We start from the raw sequence: 14,107 nt of genomic DNA, 5'->3' as shown, positions 1-14,107 counted from the left end.
GCCTGAGTGAGCTAGAGCCCCCAAATCAGCTGCTCCCTTAACCCCGTCCTGTTTGAGAGAAGAACAGACACCCTCAGGCGACCTACACACAGAGGAGGGGCCAAATCCAAAGCTGAACCCCAGGAGCTGTGCGAACAAAGAAGAGAAAGGGAAATTTCTCCCAGCAGCCTCAGGAGCAGCAGATTAAATCTCCACAGTCAACTTGATGTACCTGCATCTGTGGAATACCTGAATAGAAAATGAATCATCCCAAATTGAGGAGGGAGCAACGATATATACATTTTTTCCCCTTTTTGTGAGTGTGTATGTGTATGCTTCTATGTGTGATTTTTGTCTGTATAGCTTTGCTTTAACCATTTGTCCTAGGGTCGTGTCTGTACGTTTTTTTTGTTATTTTTTGCTTTTGTTTTCTCTTAGTATAGTTTTTAGTGCTTGTTATCATTGGTGGATTTGTTTTTTGGTTTGGTTGCTCTCTTCTTTCTTTCTTTTTACTACTGAAAAAATTTTTTTTTAATAATTATTATTTATTTTAATAACTATTTTACTTTATTTTATCTTCTTCTTTCTTTCTTTCTTTGTTTTTTCTACCTTTTTTTCTGAGCCGTGTGGAGGACAGGCTCTTGGTGCTCCAGCCAGGCGTCAGGGCTGTGCCTCTGAGGTGGGAGAGCCAACTTCAGGACCCTGGTCCACAAGAGACCTCCCAGCTTCATGTAATATCAAATGGCAAAAATCTCCCAGAGATCTCCATCTCAAGACCCAGCTCCACTCAATGACCAGCAAGCTACAGTGCAGGACACCCTATGCCAAACAACTAGCAAGACAGGAACACAACCCTACCCATTAGCAGAGAGGCTGCCTAAAATCATAATAAGGCCACAAACACCCCAAAACACAACCCCAGACATGGACCTGCCCACCAGAAAGACAAGATCCAGCCTCATCCATCAGAACACAGGCACTAGTCCACTACACCAGGAAGCCAACACAACCTACTGAACCAACCTTAGACACTGGGGGCAGACACTAAAAATAAGGGGAACTACAAACCTGCAGCCTGAGAAAAGGAGACCTCAAACACAGTAAGTTAAGCAAAATGAGAAAACAGAGAAACACACAGCAGAGGAAGCAGCAAGGTAAAAATGCACCACACGTAACAAATGAAGAGGAAATAGGCAGTCTACCTGAAAAAGAATTCAGAATGATAGTAAAGATGATCCAAAATATTGGAAATAGAATGGAGAAAATACAAGAAACGTTTAACAAGGACCTAGAAGAAATAAAGAGCAAACAAACAGTGATGAACAACACAATAAATGAAATGAAAAATACTCTAGATGGGATCAATAGCAGAATAACTGAGGCAGAAGAACGGATAAGTGACCTGGAAGATAAAATAGTGGAAATATCTACTGCAGAGCAGAATAAAGAAAAAAGAATGAAAAGAATAGAACAGAGTCTCAGAGACCTCTGGTACAACATTAAATGCACCAACATTCGAAGTACAGGGGTTCCAGAAGAAGAAGGGAAAAGAAAGGAACTGAGAAAATACTTGAAGAGATTATAGTTGAAAACTTCCCTAATATGGGAAAGGAAATAGTTAATCAAGTCCAGGAAGCACAGAGAGTCCCATACAGGATAAATCTAAGGAGAAACATGCCAAGACACATATTAATGAAACTTTCTAAAATTAAATACAAAGAAAAAATATTACAAGCAGCAAGGGAAAGACAACAAATAACATACAAGGGATTCCCCATAAGGTTAACAGCTGATGTTTCAGCAGAAACTCTGCAAGCCAGAAGGGAGGGGAAGGACATATAAAAAGTGATGAAGGGGAAAAACCACCAACCAAGATTACTCTACCCAGCAAGGATCTCATTCAGATTTGATAGAGAAATTAAAACCTTTACAGACAAGCAAAAGCTAAGAGAATTCAGCACCACCAAACCACATTTAAAACAAATGCTAAAGGAACTTAGCTAGGCAGGAAACACAAGAGAAGGAAAAGACCTACAATAACAAACCTAAAACAATTAAGAAAATGGTAATAGGAACATACATATAGATAACTACTTTAAATGTAAATGAATTAAATGTTCTAACCAAAAGACACAGACTGGCTGAATGAATACAAAAACAAGACCCGTACATATGCTGTCTACAAGAGACCCACTTCAGACCCAGGGACACATACAAACTGAAAGTGAGGGGATGGAAAAAGATATTCAATGCAAATGGAAATCAAAAGAAAGCTGAAGTAGCAATACTCATATCAGACAAAATAGACTTTAAAACAAAGACTATTACAAGAGACAAAGAAAGACACTACATAATGATCAAGGGATCAATCCAAAAAGAAGATGACAATTGTAAATATATATGCACCCAACATAGGAGCACCTCAATACATAAGGTAAATACTAACAGCCATAAAAGGGGAAATCAACAGTAACACAACCATAGTAGGGGACTTGAACACCCCACTTTCACCAAGGGACAGATTATCTCAAATGAAAATAAATAAGGAAACATAAGCTTTAAATGATACATTAAAGAAGATGGACTTAATTGATAGTTATAGGATATTCCATCCCAAAACAACAGAATACACTTTCTTCTCCAGTGCTCACGGAACATTCTCCAGGATAGATCATATCTTGGGTCACAAATCAAACCTTGGTAAATTTAAGAAAATTGAAATCGCATTAAGTATCTTTTCTGACCACAACACTATGAGACTAGATATCAATTACAGGAAAAATCTGTAAAAAATACGAACACATGGAGGCTAAACAATACACTACTTAATAACCAAGAGATCACTGAAGAAATCAAAGAGGAAATAAAAAAATACCTAGAAACAAATGACAATGAAAACACGACGACCCAAAACTTATGGGATTCAACAACAGCAGTTCTAAGAGGGAAGTTTATAGCAATACAATCCTACTTTAAGAAATAAGAAACAGCTAAAATGAACAACCTAACCGTACACCTAAAGCAATAAGAGAAAGAAGAACAAAAAACCCCAAAAGTTAGAAGAAGGAAAGAAATCGTAAAGATCAGATGAGAAATAAATGAAAAAGAAACGAAGGAAACTATAGCAAAGATATTAAAACTAAAAGCTTGTTCAGCCATTAGCCAGACTGATCAAGAAAAATGGGAGAAGATGCAAATCAATAGAATTAGAAATGAAAATGGAAAAGTAACAATTAACACTGCAGAAGTACAAAGGATCATGAGAGATTACTACAAGCAACTATACGCCAATATAATGGACAACCTGGAAGAAATGGACAAATTCTTAGAAATGCACAACCTGCCAAGACTGAATCAGGAAGAAATAGAAAATATGAACAGACCAATCATAAGCACTGAAATTGAAACTGTGATTAAAAATCTTCCAACAAACAAAAGCCCAGGACCAGATGGCTTCACAGGCGAATTCTACCAAACATTTAGAGAAGAGCTAACACCTATCCTTCTCAAACTCTTCCAACATACAGCAGAAGGAGGAACACTCCCAAACTCATTCTACGAGGCCACCATCACCCTGATAATAAAACCAGACAAACATGTCACAAAGAAAGAAAACTACAGGCCAATATCACTGATGAACACAGATTTAAAAATCCTCAACAAAATATTAGCAAACAGAATCCAACAGCACATTAAAAGGATCATACACCATGATCAAGTGGGATATATCCCAGGAATGCAAGGATTCTTCAATATACGCACATCAATCAACGTGATACACCATATTAACAAACTGAAGGAGAAAAACCATATGATCATCTCAATAGATGCAGAAAAAGCTTTTGACAAAATTCAACAACAATTTATGATAAAAATCCTCCAGAAATTAGGCACAGAGGGAACTTTCCTCAACATAATAAAGGCCATATATGACAAACCCACAGACAACATCATCCTCAATGGTGAAAAACTGAAACCATTTTCACTAAGATCAGGAAGAAGACAAGGTTGCCCACTCTCACCACTATTATTCAACATAGGTTTGGAAGTTTTAGCCACAGCAATAGGAGAAAAAAAGAAATAAAAGGAATCCAAATCAGAAAAGAAGTAAAGCTGTCATTGTTTGCAGATGACATGATACTACACATAGACAATCCTAAAGATGCTACCAGAAAACTACTGGACCTAATCAATGAATTTGGTAAAGTAGCAGGATACAAAATTAATGCACAGAAATCTCTGGCATTCCTATACACTAATGATGAAAAATCTTAAAGTAAAATTAAGAAAACACTTCCATTTACCATTGGAACAAAAAGAATAAAGTATGTAGTAATAAACCTACCTAAGGAGAATAAAGCCCTGTATGCAGAAAATTATAAAACACTGATGAAAGAAATTAAAGATGATACAAATAGATGGAGAGATATACCACGTTTTTGGATTGGAAGAATCAACACTGTGAAAATGACTATACTACCCAAAGCAATCTACAGATTCAATGCAATCCCAATCAAACTACCAATGGAAATTTTCACAGAACTAGAACAAAAAATTTCACAATTTGTATGGAAACACAAAAGATCCCGAATAACCAAAGCAATCTTTAGAAAGATAAATGGAGCTGGAGGAATCAGACTCCCTGACTTCAGACTATCCTACAAAGCTACAGTAATCAAGACAGTATTGTACTGGCACAAAAACAGAAATATAGATCAATGGAACAGGATAGAAAGCCCAGAGATAAACCCACGCACATATGGCCACCTTACCTTTGATAAAGGAGGCAAGAATATACAGTGGAGAAAGACAGCCTCTTCAATAAGTCGCACAGAGACGAGGGGAAGATGGCAGAAGAGTAAGATGCGGAGATCACATTCCACCCCACAGATACACCAGAAACACCAGATACACCAGATACACCAGAAATACATCTACACGTGGAACAACTCCTACAGAACACCTACTGAACGCTGGCAGAAGACCTCAGACCTCCCAAAAGGCAAGAAACTCCCCACATACCTGGGTAGGGCAAAAGAAAAAACAGAGACAAAAGAATAGGGACAGTACCTGCACCAGTGGGAGGGAGCTGTGAAGGAGGAAAGGTTTGCACACACTAGGAAGCCCCTTCGCAGACGGAGAATGCGGGGGGTGGGGGGGGGAGTTACGGAGCCGCGGAGGAGAGCACAGCACAGGGGCGCGGAGGACAAAGCGGGGAGATTCCCGCACAGAGGATCGGTGCCGACCGGCACTCACCAGCCCGAGAGGCTTGTCTGCTCACCCGCCGGGGCGGGCGGGGCTGCGAGCTGAGGCTTGGGGTTTGGACGGAGCACAGGGAGAGGACTGGGGTTGGCGGCATGAACACAGCCTGAAGGGGTTAGTGCACCACGGACAGCCGAGAGGGAGTCCAGGAAAAGGTCTGGAGCTGCCGAAAAGGCAAGAGACTTTTTCTCCCCTCTTTGTTTCCTGGTGCGCAAGGAGAGGGGATTAAGAGTGCTGCTTTAAGCAGAGCTCCAGAGATGGGCGCGAGACACAGCTAAAAGTGCAGACCCCACAGACGGGCAGGAGACGCTAAGGCTGCTGCTGCCGCCAACAAGAAGCCTGTGTGAGAGCACAGGTCACTATCCACACCCCTCTTCCAGGGAGCCTGTGCAGCCCGCCACAGACAGGTTCCCAGGATCCAGGGACAACTTCCCTGGGAGAACGCATGGCGGGCCTCAGGCTGGTGCAACGTCATGCCGGCCTCTGCCACCACAGGCTCGCCCCGCACTCCGTGCCCCTCCCTCCCCACCCCCCCACCCCCCACCCCCAGCCTGAGTGAGCCAGAGCCCACGAATCAGCGGCTCCTTTAACCCCGTCCTGTCTGAGTGAAAAACAAGACGCCCTCCGGCGACCTACACGCAGAGGCGGGGCCAAATCCAAAGCTGAGCCCCTGGGTGCTGTGAGAACAAAGAAGAGAAAGGGAAATCTCTCCCAGCAGCCTCAAAAGCAGCAGATTAAAGCTCCACAATCAACTTGATGTACCCTGCATCTGTGGAACACATGAATAGACAACGAATCATCCCAAATTGAGGAGGTGGACTTTGAGAGCAAGATTTATGATTTTTTTCTCCTTTTCCTCTTTTAGTCAGGGTGTATGTGTATGCTTCTGTGTCAGACTTTGTATAGCTTTGCTTCCACCATTTGTCCTAGGGTTCTATCCATTCGTTTTTTTCTTAATAATTTTAATTTTAATAACTTTATTTTATTTTACTTTATCTTCCTTCCTTCCTTCCCTCCCTCACTCCCTCCCTCCTTTAGACAACGAATTGTCCCAAATTGAGGAGGTGGACTGCAAGAGCAAGATTTATGATTTTTTCCCCTTTTCCTCTTTTTGTGAGTGTGTATGTGTATGCTTCTGTATGAGATTTTGTCTGTATAGCTTTGCTTCCAACATTTGTCCTAAGGTTCTATCTGTTCGTTTTTTTCTTGTTTTAAATTTTTTTCTTAATAATTTTTTAATTTAATAACTTTATTATATTTTACTTTACTTTATCTTCTTTCTTTCTTTTTTTCCTAACTTCTCTCCTTCCTTCCTTCCTCCCACCATCCCTCCCTCCCTCCCGCTTTTCTTTCCTTCCTTCTTTCTTTCCTTCTTCCTTCCCTCCTTCCTTCCTTCCTTCCTTTCTTCCTACTTCTACTAATTCTTTTTTTTTTTTTTTAACTAATTCTTTATCTCTACCTTTTCTCCCTTCTATTCTGAGCCGTGTGGATGAAAGGCTCTTGGTGCTGCAGCCAGGAGTCAGTGCTGTGCTTCTGAGGTGGGAGAGCCAACTTCAGGACCCTGGTCCACAAGAGACCTCCCAGCTCCACATAATATCAAATGGCGAAAATCTCCCAGAGATCTCCATCTCAACGCCAGCACCCAGCTTCACTCAATGACCGCAAGCTACAGTGCTGGACACCCTATGCCAAACAACTAGCAAAACAGGAACACAACCCCACCCATTAGGTGAGAGGTTGCCTAAAACCATAATAAGTCCACAGACACCCCAAAACACACCACCAGACGTGGACCTGCCCACCAGAGAGACAAGATCCAGCCTCATCCATCAGAACACAGGCACTAGTCCCCTCCACCAGGAAGCCTACAGAACCCACGGGACCAACCTTAGCCACTGGGGACAGACACTAAAAACAACAGGAACTACGAACCTGCAGCCTGCAAAAAGGAGATCCCAAACACAGTAAGATAGGCAAAATGAAAAGACAGAAAAACACACATCAGATGAAGGAGCAAGATAAAAACCCACCAGACCTAACAAATGAAGAAGAAATAGGCAGTCTACCCGAAAAAGAATTCAGAATAATGATAGTAAGGATGATCCGAAATCTTGGAGATAGAATGGACAAAATGCAGGAGACATTTAACAAGGACCTAGAAGAACTAAAGATGAAACAAACTACGATGAACAACACAATAAATGAAATGAAAAATACTCTAGATGCGATCAATAGCAAAATAACTGAGGCAGAAGAACGGATAAGTGACCTGGAAGATAAAATAGTGGAAATAACTACTGCAGAGAAGAATAAAGAAAAAAGAATGAAAAGAACTGAGGACAGTCTCAGAGACCTCTGGGACAACATTAAACGCACCAACATTCAAATTATAGGGGTTCCAGAAGAAGAAGAGAAAAAGAAAGGAACTGAGAAAATATTTGAAGAGATTATAGTTGAAAACTTCCCTATTATGGCAAAGGAAATAGTTAATCAGGTCCAGGAAGCACAGAGAATCCCATACAGGATAAATCCAAGGAGAAATACGCCAAGACACATAATAATCAAACTGTCAAAAATTAAATACAAAGAAAGCATATTAAAAGCAGCAAGGAAAAAATAACACACAAGGGAATCCACATAAGGTTAAGAGCTGATCTTTCAGCAGAAACCCTGCAAGCCAGAAGGGAGTGGCAGGACATATTTAAAGTGATGAAGGAGAAAAACCTGCAACCAACATTACTCTACCCAGCAAGGATCTCATTCAGGTTAGGAGGAGAAATTAAAGGCTTTATAGACAAGCAAAAGCTGAGAGTTCAGCACCACCAAACCAGCTTTACAACAAAGGTTAAAGGAACTTCTCTAGGCAGAAACACAAGAGAAGGAAAAGACCTACAATAAGGAACCCAAAACAATTTAGAAAATGGGAATAGGAACATACATATCGATAATTACCTTAAATGTAAATGGACTAAATGCTCCCACCAAAAGAAAGAGATTGGCTGAATGGATACAAAAACAAGAGCCATATGTATGCTGTCTACAAGAGACCCACTTCAGACCTAGAGACACATACAGACTGAAAGTAAGGGGATGGAAAAAGATATTCCATGCAAATGGAAACCAAAAGAAAGCTGGAGTAGCAATTCTTATATCAGACAAAATAGACTTTAAAATAAAGACTATTAGAAGACACAAAGAAGGACACTACATAATGATCAAGGGATCGATCCAAGAAGAAGATATAACAATTGTAAATAGTTATGCACCCAACATAGGAGCACCTCAATACATAAGGCAAATACTAACAGCAATAAAAGGGGAAATCGACAGTTACACATTCATAGTAGGGGACTTTAACACCCCACTTTCACCAATGGACAGATCATCCAAAATGTAAATAAATAAGGAAACACAAGCATTAAATGATACATTAAACAAGATGGACTTAATTGATATTTATAGGACATTCCATCCAAAAACAACAGAATACACATTTTTCTCAAGTCTCATGGAACATGCTCCAGGATAGATCATATCTTGGGTCGCAAATCAAGCCTTTGTAAATTTAAGAAAATTGAAATTGTATCAAGTATATTTTCCGACCACAACGCCATGAGACTAGATATCAATTACAGGAAAAGATGTGTAAAAAATACAAACGCATGGAAGCTAAACAATACACTACTTAATAGCGAAGTGATCACTGAAGAAATCAAAGAGGAAATTTAAAAATACCTAGAAACAAATGACAATGGAGACACGAGGACCCAAAACCTATGGGATGCAGCAAAAGCAGTTCTAAGAGGGAAGTTTATAGCAACACAAGCCCACCTTAAGAAACAGGAAACATCTCGAATAAACAACCGAACCTTGCACCTAAAGCAATCAGAGAAAGAAGAACAAAAAACCCCCAAAGTTAGCAGAAGGAAAGAAATCATAAAAATCAGATCAGAAATAAAAGAAGAAGAAATGAAGGCAACAATAGCAAAGATCAATAAAACTAAAAGCTGGTTCTTTGAGAAGCTAAAGAAAATTGATAAACCGTTAGCCAGACTTATCAAGAAAAAAAGGGAAAAGACTCAAATCAATAGATTTAGAAATGAAAAGAAGTAACAACTGACACTGCAGAAATACAAAAGAGAGATTACTACAAGCAACTATATGCCAATATAATGGACAACCTGGAAGAAATGGACAAATTCTTAGAAATGCACAACCTGCCAAGACTGAATCAGGAAGAAATAGAAAATATGAACAGACCAATCATAAGCACTGAAATTGAAACTGTGATTAAAAATCTTCCAACAAACAAAAGCCCAGGACCAGATGGCTTCACAGGCGAATTCTACCAAACATTTAGAGAAGAGCTAACACCTATCCTTCTCAAACTCTTCCAACATACAGCAGAAGGAGGAACACTCCCAAACTCATTCTACGAGGCCACCATCACCCTGATAATAAAACCAGACAAACATGTCACAAAGAAAGAAAACTACAGGCCAATATCACTGATGAACACAGATTTAAAAATCCTCAACAAAATATTAGCAAACAGAATCCAACAGCACATTAAAAGGATCATACACCATGATCAAGTGGGCTTTATTCCAGGAATGCAAGGATTCTTCAGTATACGCAAATCAATCAATGTGATAAACCATATTAACAAACTGAAGGAGAAAAACCATATGATCATCTCAACAGATGCAGAGAAAGCTTTTGACAAAATTCAACACCCATTTATGATAAAAACCCTGCAGAAAGTGGGCATAGAGGGAACTTTCCTCAACATAATAAAGGCCATATACGACAAACCCACAGCCAACATCATTGTCAATGGTGAAAAACTGAAAGCATTTCCACTAAGATCAGGAAGAAGACAAGGTTGCCCACTCTCACCACTCTTATTCAACATAGGTTTGGAAGTTTTAGCCACAGCAATCAAAGAAGAAAAGGAAATAAAAGGAATCCAAATTGGAAAAGAAGAATTAACCTGTCACTGTTTGCAGATGACATGATACTATACATAGGGAATCTTAAAGACCCTACCAGAAAACTACTAGAGCTAATCAATGAATTTGGTAAAGTTGCAGGATACAAAATTCATGCACAGAAATCTCTGGCATTCCTATACACTAAGGATGAAAAATCTGAAAGTGAAATCAAGAAAACACTCCCATTTACCATTGCAACAAAAATAATAAAATATCTAGGAATAAACCTACCTAAGGAGACAAAAGACCTGTATGCAGAAAATTATAAGACACTGATGAAAGAAATTAAAGATGATACAAGTAGATGGAGTGATATACCATGTTCTTGGATTGGAAGCATCAACATTGTGAAAATGACTCTACTACCCAAAGCAATCCACAAATCCAATGCAATCCCTATCAAACTACCACTGTCATTTTTCACAGAACTTGAACAAAAAATCTCACAATTTGTTTGGAAACACAAAAGACCCCGAATAGCCAAAGCAATCTTGAGAACGAAAAATGGAGCTGGAGGAATCAGGCTCCCTGACTTCAGACTATCCTACAAAGCTACAGTAATCAAGACAGTATGGTACTGGCACAAAAACAGAAATATAGATCAATGGAACAGGAAAGAAAGCCCAGAGATAAACCCGCACACATATGGTCACCTTATCTTTGATAAAGGAGGCAGGAATGTACAGTGGAGAAAAGATAGCTTCTTCAATATTTGGTGCTGGGAAAACTGGTCAGGTACATGTAAAAGTATGAGATTAGATCACTCTCTAACACCATACACAAAAATATGCTAAAAATGGATTAAAGACCTAAATGTAAGGCTAGAAACTATCAAACTCTTACAGGAAAACACAGGCAGAACACTCTATGACATAAATCACAGCAAGATCCTTTTTGACCCACTTCCTAGAGAAATGGAAATAAAAACAAAAATAAACAAATGGGACCTAATGAAACTTCAAAGCTTTTGCACAGCAAAGGAAACCATAAACAAGACTAAAAGACAACCCTCAGAATGGGAGAAAATATTTGCAAATGAAGCAACTGACAAAGGATTAATTTCCAAAATTTACAAGCAGCTCATGCAGCTCAATAACAAAAAAATAAACAAACCAATCCAAAAATGGGCAGAAGACCTATATAGACATTTCTCCAATGAAGATATACAGACTACCAACAAACACATGAAAGAATGCTCAACATCATTAATCATTAGAGAAATGCAAATCAAAACTACAATGAGATATCATCTCACACCAGTGAGAATGGCCATCATCAAAAAATCTAGAAACAATAAATGCTGGAGAAGAGGGTGTGTAGAAAAGGGAACACTCTTGCACTGCTGGTGGGAATGTGAATTGGTCCAGCCACTATGGAGAACAGTATGGAGGTTCCTTAAAAAAACTACAAATAGAACTGCCATACGACCCAGCAATCCCACTACTGGGCATATACCCTGAGAAAACCATAATTCAAAAAGAGTCATGTACCAAAATGTTCGTTTCAGCTCTATTTACAATAGCCTGGAGATGGAAACAACCTAGGTACCCATCATTGGATGAATGGATAAAAAAGATATGGCACATATGTACAATGGAATATTACTCAGCCATAAAAAGAAACGAAATTGAGCTATTTGTAATGAGGTGGATAGACCTAGAGTCTGTCATACAGAGTGAAGTAAGTCAGAAAGAGAAAGACAATACCATATGCTAACACATATATATAGAATTTAAGAAAAAAAAATGTCATGAAAAACCTAGGGGTAAGACAGGAATAAAGACACAGACCTACTAGAGAACGGACTTGAGGATATGGGGAGGGGGAAGGGTGAGCTGTGACAGAGAGAGAGGCATGGACATATATACACTACCACACGTAAGATAGATAGCTAGTGGGACGCAGCCGCATAGCACAGGGAGATCAGCTCGGTGCTTTGTGACCGCCTGGAGGGGTGGGATAGGAGGGTGGGAGGGAGGGAGACACAAGAGGGAAGAGATATGGGAACATATGTATATGTATAACTGATTCACTTTGTTATAAAGCGGAAACTAACACACCATTGTAAAGCAATTATACCCCAATAGAGATGTTAAAAAAAAAAAAAAAAAGTCGTGCAGGGAACCTAGAGAGCTACATGTAAAAGAATGAAATTAGAACACTCCCTAACACCATACACAAAACAAAACTCCAAATGGATTAAAGACCTAAATGTAAGGCCGGGCACTATTAAACTCTTAGAGGAAAACATAGGCAGAACACTCCATGACATAAATCACAGCAAGATCCTTTTTGACCCACCTGCTAGAGAAATGGAAATAAAACCAAAAATAAACAAATGGGACCTAATGAAATTTAAAAGCTTTTGCACAGTAAAGGAAACCATAAACAAGACGAAAAGAGAAGCCTCAGAATGGGACAAAATATTTGCAAATGAAGCAATTGACAAAGGATCATTCTCCAAAATTTACAAGCAGCTCATGCAGCTCAATATCAAAAAAACAACCCAATCCAAAAATGGGCAGAACACCTGAACAGACATTTCTCCAAAGAAGATATACAGATTGCCAACAAACACATGAAAGAATGCTCAACATCATTAATCATTAGAGAAATGCAAATGAAAACTACAATAAGATATCATCTCACACCAGTCAGAATGGCCATCATCAAAAAATCTACAAAGAATAAATGCTGGAGAGGGTGTGGAGAAAAGGGAACCCTATTGCTCTGTTGGTGGGAATATAAACTGATACAGCCACTGTGGAGAACACTATGGAGGTTCCTTCAAAATCTAAAAATAGAATTACCATACGACCCAGCAATCCCACTACTGGGATTACTACCCTGAGAAAACCGTAATTCAAAAAGAGTCATGTACCACAATGTTCATTGCAGCTCTATTTACAATATCCAGGACATGGAAGCAACCTAAGTGTCCATCGACAGACGAATGGATAAAGAAGATGTGGCACATATATACAGTGGAATATTACTCAGCCATAAAAGAAACAAAATTGAGTTATTTGTAGTGAGGTGGATGGACTTAGAGTCTGTCACACAAAGTGAAGTAAGTCAAAAAGAGAAAAACATACTGTACGCTAACACATATATATGGCATCTAAAAAAAAATAGTTATGATGAACCTAGGGGCAGGACAGGAATAAAGAAAAAGACGTAGAGAATGGACTTGAGGACACAGGGGTGGGGGGAAGGGTAAGCTGGGATGAAGTGAGAGTGTGGCGGTGACATATATACACCTACCAAATGTAAAATAGATAGCTACTGGGAAGCAGCTGCATAGTAGAGGGTGATCAGCTCGGTGCTTTGTGACTACCTAGAAGGGTGAGATAGGGAGGGTGGGAGGGAGGAAGCCGCAAGAGGGAGGAGATATGGGGATATATGTATATGTATAACTGATTCACTTTGTTATAAAGCAGAAACTAACACACCATTGTAAAGCAATTATACTCCAATGAAGATTAAAAAAATAAATAAATAAAATGGGAACAAAAAATAAACTAAAATTAGAAAAGAAAAAGGAGAAGTTACAATGGACACCGCAGAAATATTAAGCATCCTAAGAGACTACTACAGGAACTTTATGCCAATAAAATGGAGAAACTGAAAGAAGTGGACAAATTCTTAGACAGGTATAACCCTCCAAGACTGAACCAGGAAGACATAGAAAATATGAGCAGACCAATCACAAGTAATGAAATTGAAACTCTGATTAAAAATCTTCCAACAGGGCTTCCCTGGTGGCGCAGTGGTTGAGAGTCCACCTTCTGATGCAGGGGACACAGGTTCGTGTCCCGGTCTGGGAAGATCCCACATGCCGTGGAGGGGCTAGGGCCGTGAGCCATGGCCGC

At 39.5% G+C, this 14,107-nt stretch overlaps 1 protein-coding gene across 1 annotated transcript in view; it reads right to left on the bottom strand.

Moving 5' to 3' along the window:
- PLEKHG7 (pleckstrin homology and RhoGEF domain containing G7) overlaps positions 1 to 14,107 on the bottom strand; it is an 82,457-nt gene that overhangs the window by 25,039 nt on the left and 43,311 nt on the right.

This window comes from Delphinus delphis, chromosome 11, assembly GCF_949987515.2.
Source record: "Delphinus delphis chromosome 11, mDelDel1.2, whole genome shotgun sequence".
In the NCBI taxonomy this organism is placed as follows: domain Eukaryota; kingdom Metazoa; phylum Chordata; class Mammalia; order Artiodactyla; family Delphinidae; genus Delphinus; species Delphinus delphis.
Note: the sequence above shows the minus strand (reverse complement) of the source record. Positions and strands in the feature narration are given on the sequence as shown.